Genomic DNA, 8,089 nt, shown 5'->3' with positions numbered 1-8,089 from the left:
CCCCTCCCCCTCCCCCTCCCCTCCCCTCCCTCCCTCCCTCCCTCCCTCCCTCCCCCTCCCTCCCCCCCCCCTCCCCTCCCTTCCCTCCTCCCTTCCCTCCCCCCTCCTCCCTTCCCTCCCTAACACCGGTAGTGAGAAAAAGGTCTTGAATCCATTATAGATCATAGAATTTACAGTGTAGAAGGAGGCCATTTGGCCCATCGGGTCTGCACAGGCTTTTGGAAAGAACATCCCACTTAAGCCCTCACCTCCACCCTATCCCTGTAACCTCACCCACCATGGCCAATCCACCTAACCCGCACATCATTGAACTGTGGGAGGAGACCGGAGCACCGGGAGGAAACCCACGCAGACACGGGGAGAACGTGCAGACTTCAGACAGACAGTGACCCAAGCCGGGGAATCGAACCTGGGACCCTGGAGCTATGAAGCAACAGTGCCAACCACTGTGCTACCGTGCTGCCCACAAGGACTTTATAGCAGAACATTTAGAAAGCAGTGGCAGGATCAGTCAGAGTCAGCACGGATTTATGGAGGGAAAATCATGCTTGACAAATCTTTTGGAATTCTTTGAAGAGGTCACCAGTACAGTTGACAAGGGGGAGCCAGTCGATGTGGTATATTTAGACTTTCAGAAGGTGTTTGACAAAGTCCCGCATAAGAGATTATCCTGCAAAATTAAAGCACATGGGATTGGGGGGAATGTATTGAGGTGGATAGAAAACTGGTTGGCGGAGAGGAAACAAAGAGTAGGGATTAATGGGTCCTTTTCAAATTGGCAGGCAGTAACCAGTGGGATACCACAGGGATCGGTGCTGGGACCCCAGCTATTCACAATATATATTAATGATTTGGATGAGGGAAAAAAATGTAACATCTCAAAGTTTGCAGATGATACCAAATTAGGTGGGAGGGTGAATTGTGACGAGGATGCAGGGATCCTGCAGCAAGATCTGGACAGGTTGGGCGAGTGGGCAAATCAATGGCAGGTGCAGTATAATTTGGATAAGTGTGAGGTTATTCATTTTGGAAGCAAAAACAGGAAGGCAGATTACTACCTGAATGGTTGTAAATTGGGAGAGGGGAGTGTGCAGCGGGACCTGGGTGTCCTTGTGCACCATTCGCTGAAGGTAAGCATGCAGGTGCAGCAGGCGGTAAAGAAGGCTAATGGTATGTTGGCCTTCATTGCGAGAGGTTTCGAGTATAGAAGCTGGGATGTGTTGCTGCAATTATACAGGGCCTTAGTGAGGCCACACCTGGAGTATTGGGGGCAGTTTTGGTCTCCTTCGCTGAGGGGGGATCTCATAAAATTCCAAAAAGACTACACAGGGAAGATGTTACCAATGATAGGTGTGTCCAGAACCAGGGGTCACAGTCTGAGGATTCAGGGTAAACCATTTCGGACAGAGATCAGGAGACATTTCTTCACACAGAGAGTGGTGAGCCTGTGGAATTCATTACCACAGGAAGTAGTTGATGCTAAAACTTTGAATATATTCAAGAGGTGGCTGGATAGAGAACATAGAACATAGAACATAGAACAGTACAGCACAGAACAGGCCCTTCGGCCCTCGATGTGCCGAGCAATGATCACCCTACTTAACCCACGTAACCCGTATACCCGTAACCCAACAATCCCCCCATTAACCTTACACTACGGGCAATTTAGCATGGCCAATCCACCTAACCTGCACATCTTTGGACTGTGGGAGGAAACCGGGGCACCCGGAGGAAACCCACGCACACACGGGGAGGACGTGCAGACTCCACACAGACAGTGACCCAGCCGGGAATCGAACCTGGGACCCTGGAGCTGTGAAGCATTGATGCTAACCACCATGCTACCGTGAGGCCCCCTGGGGAGTATTGGGGGCAGTTTTGGTCTCCTTCGCTGAGGGGGGATCTCATAAAATTCCAAAAAGACTACACAGGGAAGATGTTATCAATGATAGGTGTGTCCAGAACCAGGGGTCACAGTCTGAGGATTTAGCATGGCCAATCCACCTAACCCGCACATCTTTGGACTGTGGGAGGAAACCGGAGCACCCGGAGGAAACCCACGCACACACGGGGAGGACGTGCAGACTCCACACAGACAGTGACCCAGCCGGAAACTGCCCCCAATACTCCCCAGGGGGCCTCACGGTAGCAGTCTGAGGATAGCACCTGGGGAGAATGGGATCAAAGGCTATGGGGAGAAAGCAGGATTAGGCTATTGAGTTGGATGATCGGCAACGTTCGTGGTGAATGGCAGAGCAGGCTTGAAGGGCCAAAAGGTCACCTCCTGCTCCTATCTTCTATGTTTCTCTGTATCTTCCTCCTCCTGCACTAGCCGCATGTTTTGGATGTGTGCCCAGACATCCCACTTGTCCAAGCAGGTTCAACCCCCCCCCCCCCCCCCCCCCCTCCCTCTAACTGAGCTGCACTTTATAAGGGAGGGGCAGAGGGGGGCGGGTGTGAGATTCAATACACATTCACCTGGACATTAAGTGTGACACTGATTCCATCCAGAGAGTCTCCTGTTCAAGGTAAGCAGCGGGTCCCAGAACCCCCCCCCCCCCTCCCACCCCCTCTCTCCCCCTCCCCCTCCCTTCTCTCCCCCCCTCTCCACCCCCTCTCTCCCCCTCCCCCTCCCTTCTCTCCCCCCCTCTCCCCCCCCCCCCCCCCCCCAATCCACAATGCTTGGCTGATCCTGAACATTGGAGTGGCATTGTTCACATTATTTCTATTCCTGTATTGACTGGGTTTGGAATGATGATGGTAATGTGGACGGAGGGAGGATGATCACACACTCTGGGTGAGGCACCTTCCAACTGACAGGGGGAATCAAGTGCAAGACATGGAGAGGGTGTGGATGCTGTGGAATGGGGTAGGAGGGTGAGGGAGTGGGTAGGAGGGTGATGGAGGGGAGTTGGAGGGTGAGGGAGGGGGGTAGGAGGGTGAGGGAGGGGGGTAGGAGGGTGAGGGAGGGGAGTTGGAGGGTGAGGGAGTGGGTAGGATGGTGAGGGAGGGGGTTAGGAGGGTGAGGGAGGGGAGTTGGAGGGTGAGGGAGGGGGTTAGGAGGGTGGGGAGGGGGTTAGGAGGGTGGGGAGGGGGTAGGAGTGTGAGGGGAGAAGGAGGGTGAGGGAGGGGAGTTGGAGGGTGAGGGAGTGGGTAGGAGGGTGAGGGAGGGGTTAGGAGGGTGAGGGAGGGGGTTAGGAGGGTGGGGAGGGGGTAGGAGGGTGAGGGGAGAAGGAGGGTGAGGGAGGGGGTTATGAGGGTGAGGGAGGGGGTTAGGAGGGTGAGGGAGGGGTCTAGGAGGGTGAGGGGAGAAGGAGGGTGAGGGAGGGGGTTATGAGGATGAGGGAGAGGGTAGGAGGGTGAGGGAGGGGGTTAGGAGGGTGAGGGAGGGTGAGGGAGGGGGTTATGAGGATGAGGGAGAGGGTTAGGAGGGTGGTAGGAGGTGAGGGAGGGGGTTAGGAGGGTGAGGGAGGGTGAAGGAGGGGGTTAGGAGGGTGAGGGGGGGGTAGAAGGGTGAGAGAGGGGGTTAGGAGGGTGAGGGAGGGTGAGGGAGGGGGGTAGGAGGGTGAAGGAGGGGGGTAGGAGGGTGAGGGAGGGGGTAGGAGGGTGAGGGAGGGGGTAGGAGGGTGAGGGAGGGGGTTAGGAGGGTGAAGGAGTGGAGTTGGAGGGTGAGGGAGGGGGGGTAGGAGAGTGAGGGAGGGGGTAGGAGGGTGAGGGAGGGGGTAGGAGGGTGAGGGAGGGGGAAGGAGGGTGAGGGAGGGGTAGGAGGGTGAGGGAGGGGGTAGGAGGGTGAGGGAGGGTTGGAGGGTGAGGGAGGGGGTAGGAGGGTGAGGGGAGAAGGAGGGTGAAGGGGGTAGGAGGGTGAGGGAGGGAGGTGGAGTCAAATGTGTGTGTCCACGAGTGTGAGTGAGTGTGAGTGTGAGAGTATGAGAGTGTATGAGTGTATGAGATTGTGAGTGTGAGTGTGAGAGTGTGAGTGTGAGAGTGTGGTTGAGTGTGTGTGTGAGTATATACATTCCCTGAGTGCTGAGCCCACAGTCAGAGCTGGTTTGACAATCTGACCACACATTCTCTTTCCCCCCCTTTCACCGGGTCCCCCCCCCCCCCCCCCCCCCCCCCCCCCCTCCCCCTGCCCTGGGTCTGTGCACTGTTGTATTTGCTCCTGTTGGAGGGTGCGGTGAAGGGGAGGACGACAATTCCTGTTGCAGTGCGGGAGGGAGGGAGGAGGGGGAGAGAAGCCGGCTGCACACACACACACTGCAGTCAAACCCCTCCTTTCTGTGACACAGCAGAAATCACCCTCTACTGCCCAGCAACAGGAGCAAGCTGACTGACACCAGCTCACCCACCCACAGCAGGCACCAGGCAGGCACTGGGAGGTGAGGGGTCTGCCCTGCCCAATCATTTAACCAGGCTGCAGCTCCACTGTGAATGTGGGAGCAGGTTCAGGCTGAATCACTGCCTCGGGCTCTCGCTGTTCACCAGCATTTCGCTGAGTCAGGTCTATGTGCCCAAGAAGCACAGACACATCCATCACTTGTCAAATGTTATTCTCCCTCTCTTCAAATAAACAAACGCAAAGAAAAATAAATGGATAATAACTAGTTTGCTTTGTTTTGTGTTTTTTTTACATATCTGACATTTCTTCTCAGATCAACACAACTCTTCCAAGCAGAGGGGGTTTTGAAAGTGTTAATTTTCAAACAATCAGATTGACGGGTTTCTGAGTATATTCGATTGAGGATGGAGAAGTTTGCGTGTCGCACAGAATTGACATTTGGCCCTATTTACAATCCTCAGGATGCCTGTCAGCCCCCCCACCCAGAAACACAGCTTTGTGAAGTCAATCAGGAGGTACAATTACAAACTGCAGCTTGCCCACTTTCCAATTTCATTCATCCACAGATGGTAGAGTATCAGAATTGAGGAGCAGCCTTCAGCTGCAATGCCCCTTTTCCCCATTTGTGGAGTGGCAGGAGATTGCTGAAGAGTATCTGAGCGAGAGTGTGTCTGAGAGAGAGTGGGTCTGAGAGAGAGTGGGTCTGAGAGAGAGTGGGTCTGAGAGACAGTGGGTCTGAGAGACAGTGGGTCTGAGAGAGAGTGGGTCTGAGAGAGAGTGGGCCTGAGAGAGAGTGGGTCACAGAGAGAGTGGGTCTGAGAGAGAGTGGGCCTGAGAGAGAGTGGGTCTGAGAGAGAGTGGGTCTGAGAGAGAGTGGGTCTGAGAGAGAGTGGGTCTGAGAGAGAGTGGGTCAGAGAGAGAGTGGGTCACAGAGAGAGTGGGTCACAGAGAGAGTGGGTCTGAGAGAGAGTGGGTCTGAGAGAGAGTGGGTCTGAGAGAGAGTGGGTCTGAGAGAGAGTGAGTCTGAGAGAGAGTGGGTCTGAGAGAGATTGGGTTACAGAGAGAGTGGGTCTGAGGGAGAGTGGGTCTGAGAGAGAGTGGGTCACAGAGAGTGGGTCTGAGAGAGAGTGGGCCTGAGAGAGAGTGGGCCTGAGAGAGAGTGGGTCTGAGAGAGAGTGGGTCTGAGAGAGAGTGGGTCTGAGAGAGAGTGGGTCTGAGAGAGAGTGGGTCTGAGAGAGAGTGCGTCTAAAAGAGAGTGGGTCTGAGAGAGAGTGGGTCTGAGAGAGAGTGGGTCTGAGAGAGTGGGTCTGAGAGAGAGTGGATCTGAGAGAGAGTGGGTCTGAGAGAGAGTGGGTCTGAGAGAGAGTGGGTCTGAGAGAGAGTGGGTCTGAGAGAGAGTGGGTCTGAGAGAGAGTGGGTCTGAGAGAGAGTGGGTCTGAGAGAGAGTGGGTCTGAGAGAGTGGGTCTGAGAGAGAGTGGGTCTGAGAGAGAGTGGGTCTGAGAGAGAGTGGGTCTGAGAGAGAGTGGGTCTGAGAGAGTGGGTCTGAGAGAGAGTGGGTCTGAGAGAGAGTGGGTCTGAGAGAGAGTGGGTCTGAGAGAGAGTGGGTCTGAGAGAGAGTGGGTCTGAGAGAGAGTGGGTCTGAGAGAGAGTGGGTCTGAGAGAGAGTGCGTCTGAGAGAGAGTGCGTCTGAGAGAGAGTGGGTCTGAGAGAGAGTCGGTCTGAGAGAGAGTGGGTCTGAGAGACAGTGAAACTGAGGGAGTGCGTCTGAGAGAGAGTGCGTCTGAGAGAGAGTGCGTCTGAGAGAGAGTGCGTCTGAGAGAGAGTGGGTCTGAGAGAGAGTGAAACTGAGAGAAAGTGGGTCTGAGAGAGAGTGCGTCTGAGAGAGAGTGGGTCTGAGAGAGAGTGGGTCTGAGAGAGAGTGGGTCTGAGAGAGAGTGGGTCTGAGAGAGAGTGGGTCTGAGAGAGAGTGCGTCTGAGAGAGAGTGCGTCTGAGAGAGAGTTCGCCTGAGAGAGAGTGGGTCTGAGAGAGAGTGGGTCTGAGAGAGAGTGGGTCTGAAAGAGAGTGGGTCTGAGAGAGAGTGGGTCTGAGAGAGAGTGGGTCCGAGAGAGAGTGGGTCTGAGAGAGAGTGGGTCTGAGAGAGAGTGGGTCTGAGAGAGAGTGGGTCTGAGAGAGAGTGGGTCACAGAGAGAGTGGGTCTGAGAGAGAGTGGGTCACAGAGAGAGTGGGTCTGAGAGAGAGTGGGTCTGAGAGAGAGTGGGTCTGAGAGAGAGTGGGTCTGAGAGAGAGTGGGTCTGAGAGAGAGTGGGTCTGAGAGAGAGTGGGTCTGAGAGAGAGTGGGTCTGAGAGAGTGGGTCTGAGAGAGAGTGGGTCTGAGAGAGAGTGGGTCTGAGAGAGAGTGGGTCTGAGAGAGAGTGGGTCACAGAGAGTGCGTCTGAGAGAGAGTGGGTCTGAGAGAGAGTGGGTCTGAGAGAATGGGTCTGAGAGAGAGTGGGTCTGAGAGAGAGTGGGTCTGAGAGAGAGTGGGTCTGAGAGAGAGTGGGTCTGAGAGAGAGTGGGTCTGAGGGAGAGTGGGTCTGAGGGAGAGAGAGTCTGAGAGAGAGTGGGTCTGAGAGAGAGTGGGTCTGAGAGAGAGTGGGTCTGAGAGAGAGTGGGTCTGAGAGAGAGTGCATCTGAGAGAGAGTGCGTCTGAGAGAGAGTGCGTCTGTGAGAGTGGGTCTGAGAGAGAGTGGGTCTGAGAGAGAGTGGGTCTGAGAGAGAGTGGGTCTGAGAGAGAGTGGGTCTGAGAGAGAGTGCGTCTGAGAGAGAGTGGGTCTGAGAGAGAGTGGGTCTGAGGGAGAGAGGGTCTGAGAGAGAGTGGGTCTGAGAGAGAGTGGGTCTGAGAGAGAGTGGGTCTGAGAGAGAGTGGGTCTGAGAGAGAGTGGGTCTGAGAGAGAGTGGGTCTGAGAGAGAGTGGGTCTGAGAGAGAGTGGGTCTGAGAGAGAGTGGGTCTGAGAGAGAGTGGGTCTGAGAGAGAGTGGGTCTGAGAGAGAGTGGGTCTGAGAGAGAGTGAAACTGAGGGAGAGTGCGTCTGAGAGAGTGCGTCTGAGAGAGAGTGCATCTGAGAGAGAGTGGGTCTGAGAGAGAGTGAAACTGAGGGAGAGTGAAACTGAGGGAGAGTGCAACTGAGAGAGAGTGCATCTGAGAGAGAGTGGGTCTGAGAGAGAGTGAAACTGAGGGAGAGTGCGTCTGAGAGAGAGTGAGTCTGAGAGAGAGTGGTCTGAGAGAGAGTGGGTCTGAGAGAGAGTTGGTCTGAGAGAGAGTGGGTCTGAGAGAGAGTGAAACTGAGGGAGAGTGCGTCTGAGAGAGAGTGGGTCTGAGAGAGAGTGCGTCTGAGAGAGAGTGAAACTGAGGGAGAGTGCGTCTGAGAGAGAGTGCGTCTGAGAGAGAGTGGGTCTGAGAGAGTGGGTCCGAGAGAGAGTGGGTCTGAGAGAGAGTGCGTCTGAGAGAGAGTGGGTCTGAGAGAGAGTGGGTCTGAGAGAGAGTGCGTCTGAGAGAGAGTGGGTCTGAGAGAGAGTGGGTCTGAGAGAGAGTGGGTCTGAGGGAGAGAGGGTCTGAGAGAGAGTGGGTCTGAGAGAGAGTGGGTCTGAGAGAGAGTGGGTCTGAGAGAGAGAGGGTCTGAGAGAGAGTGGGTCTGAGAGAGTGGGTCTGAGAGAGAGTGGGTCTGAGAGAGAGTGGGTCTGAGAGAGAGTGGGTCTGAGAGAGAGTGGGT

Source organism: Scyliorhinus canicula, chromosome 26, assembly GCF_902713615.1.
Source record: "Scyliorhinus canicula chromosome 26, sScyCan1.1, whole genome shotgun sequence".
NCBI lineage: Eukaryota > Metazoa > Chordata > Chondrichthyes > Carcharhiniformes > Scyliorhinidae > Scyliorhinus > Scyliorhinus canicula.
This window is presented reverse-complemented; position numbering follows the sequence as displayed.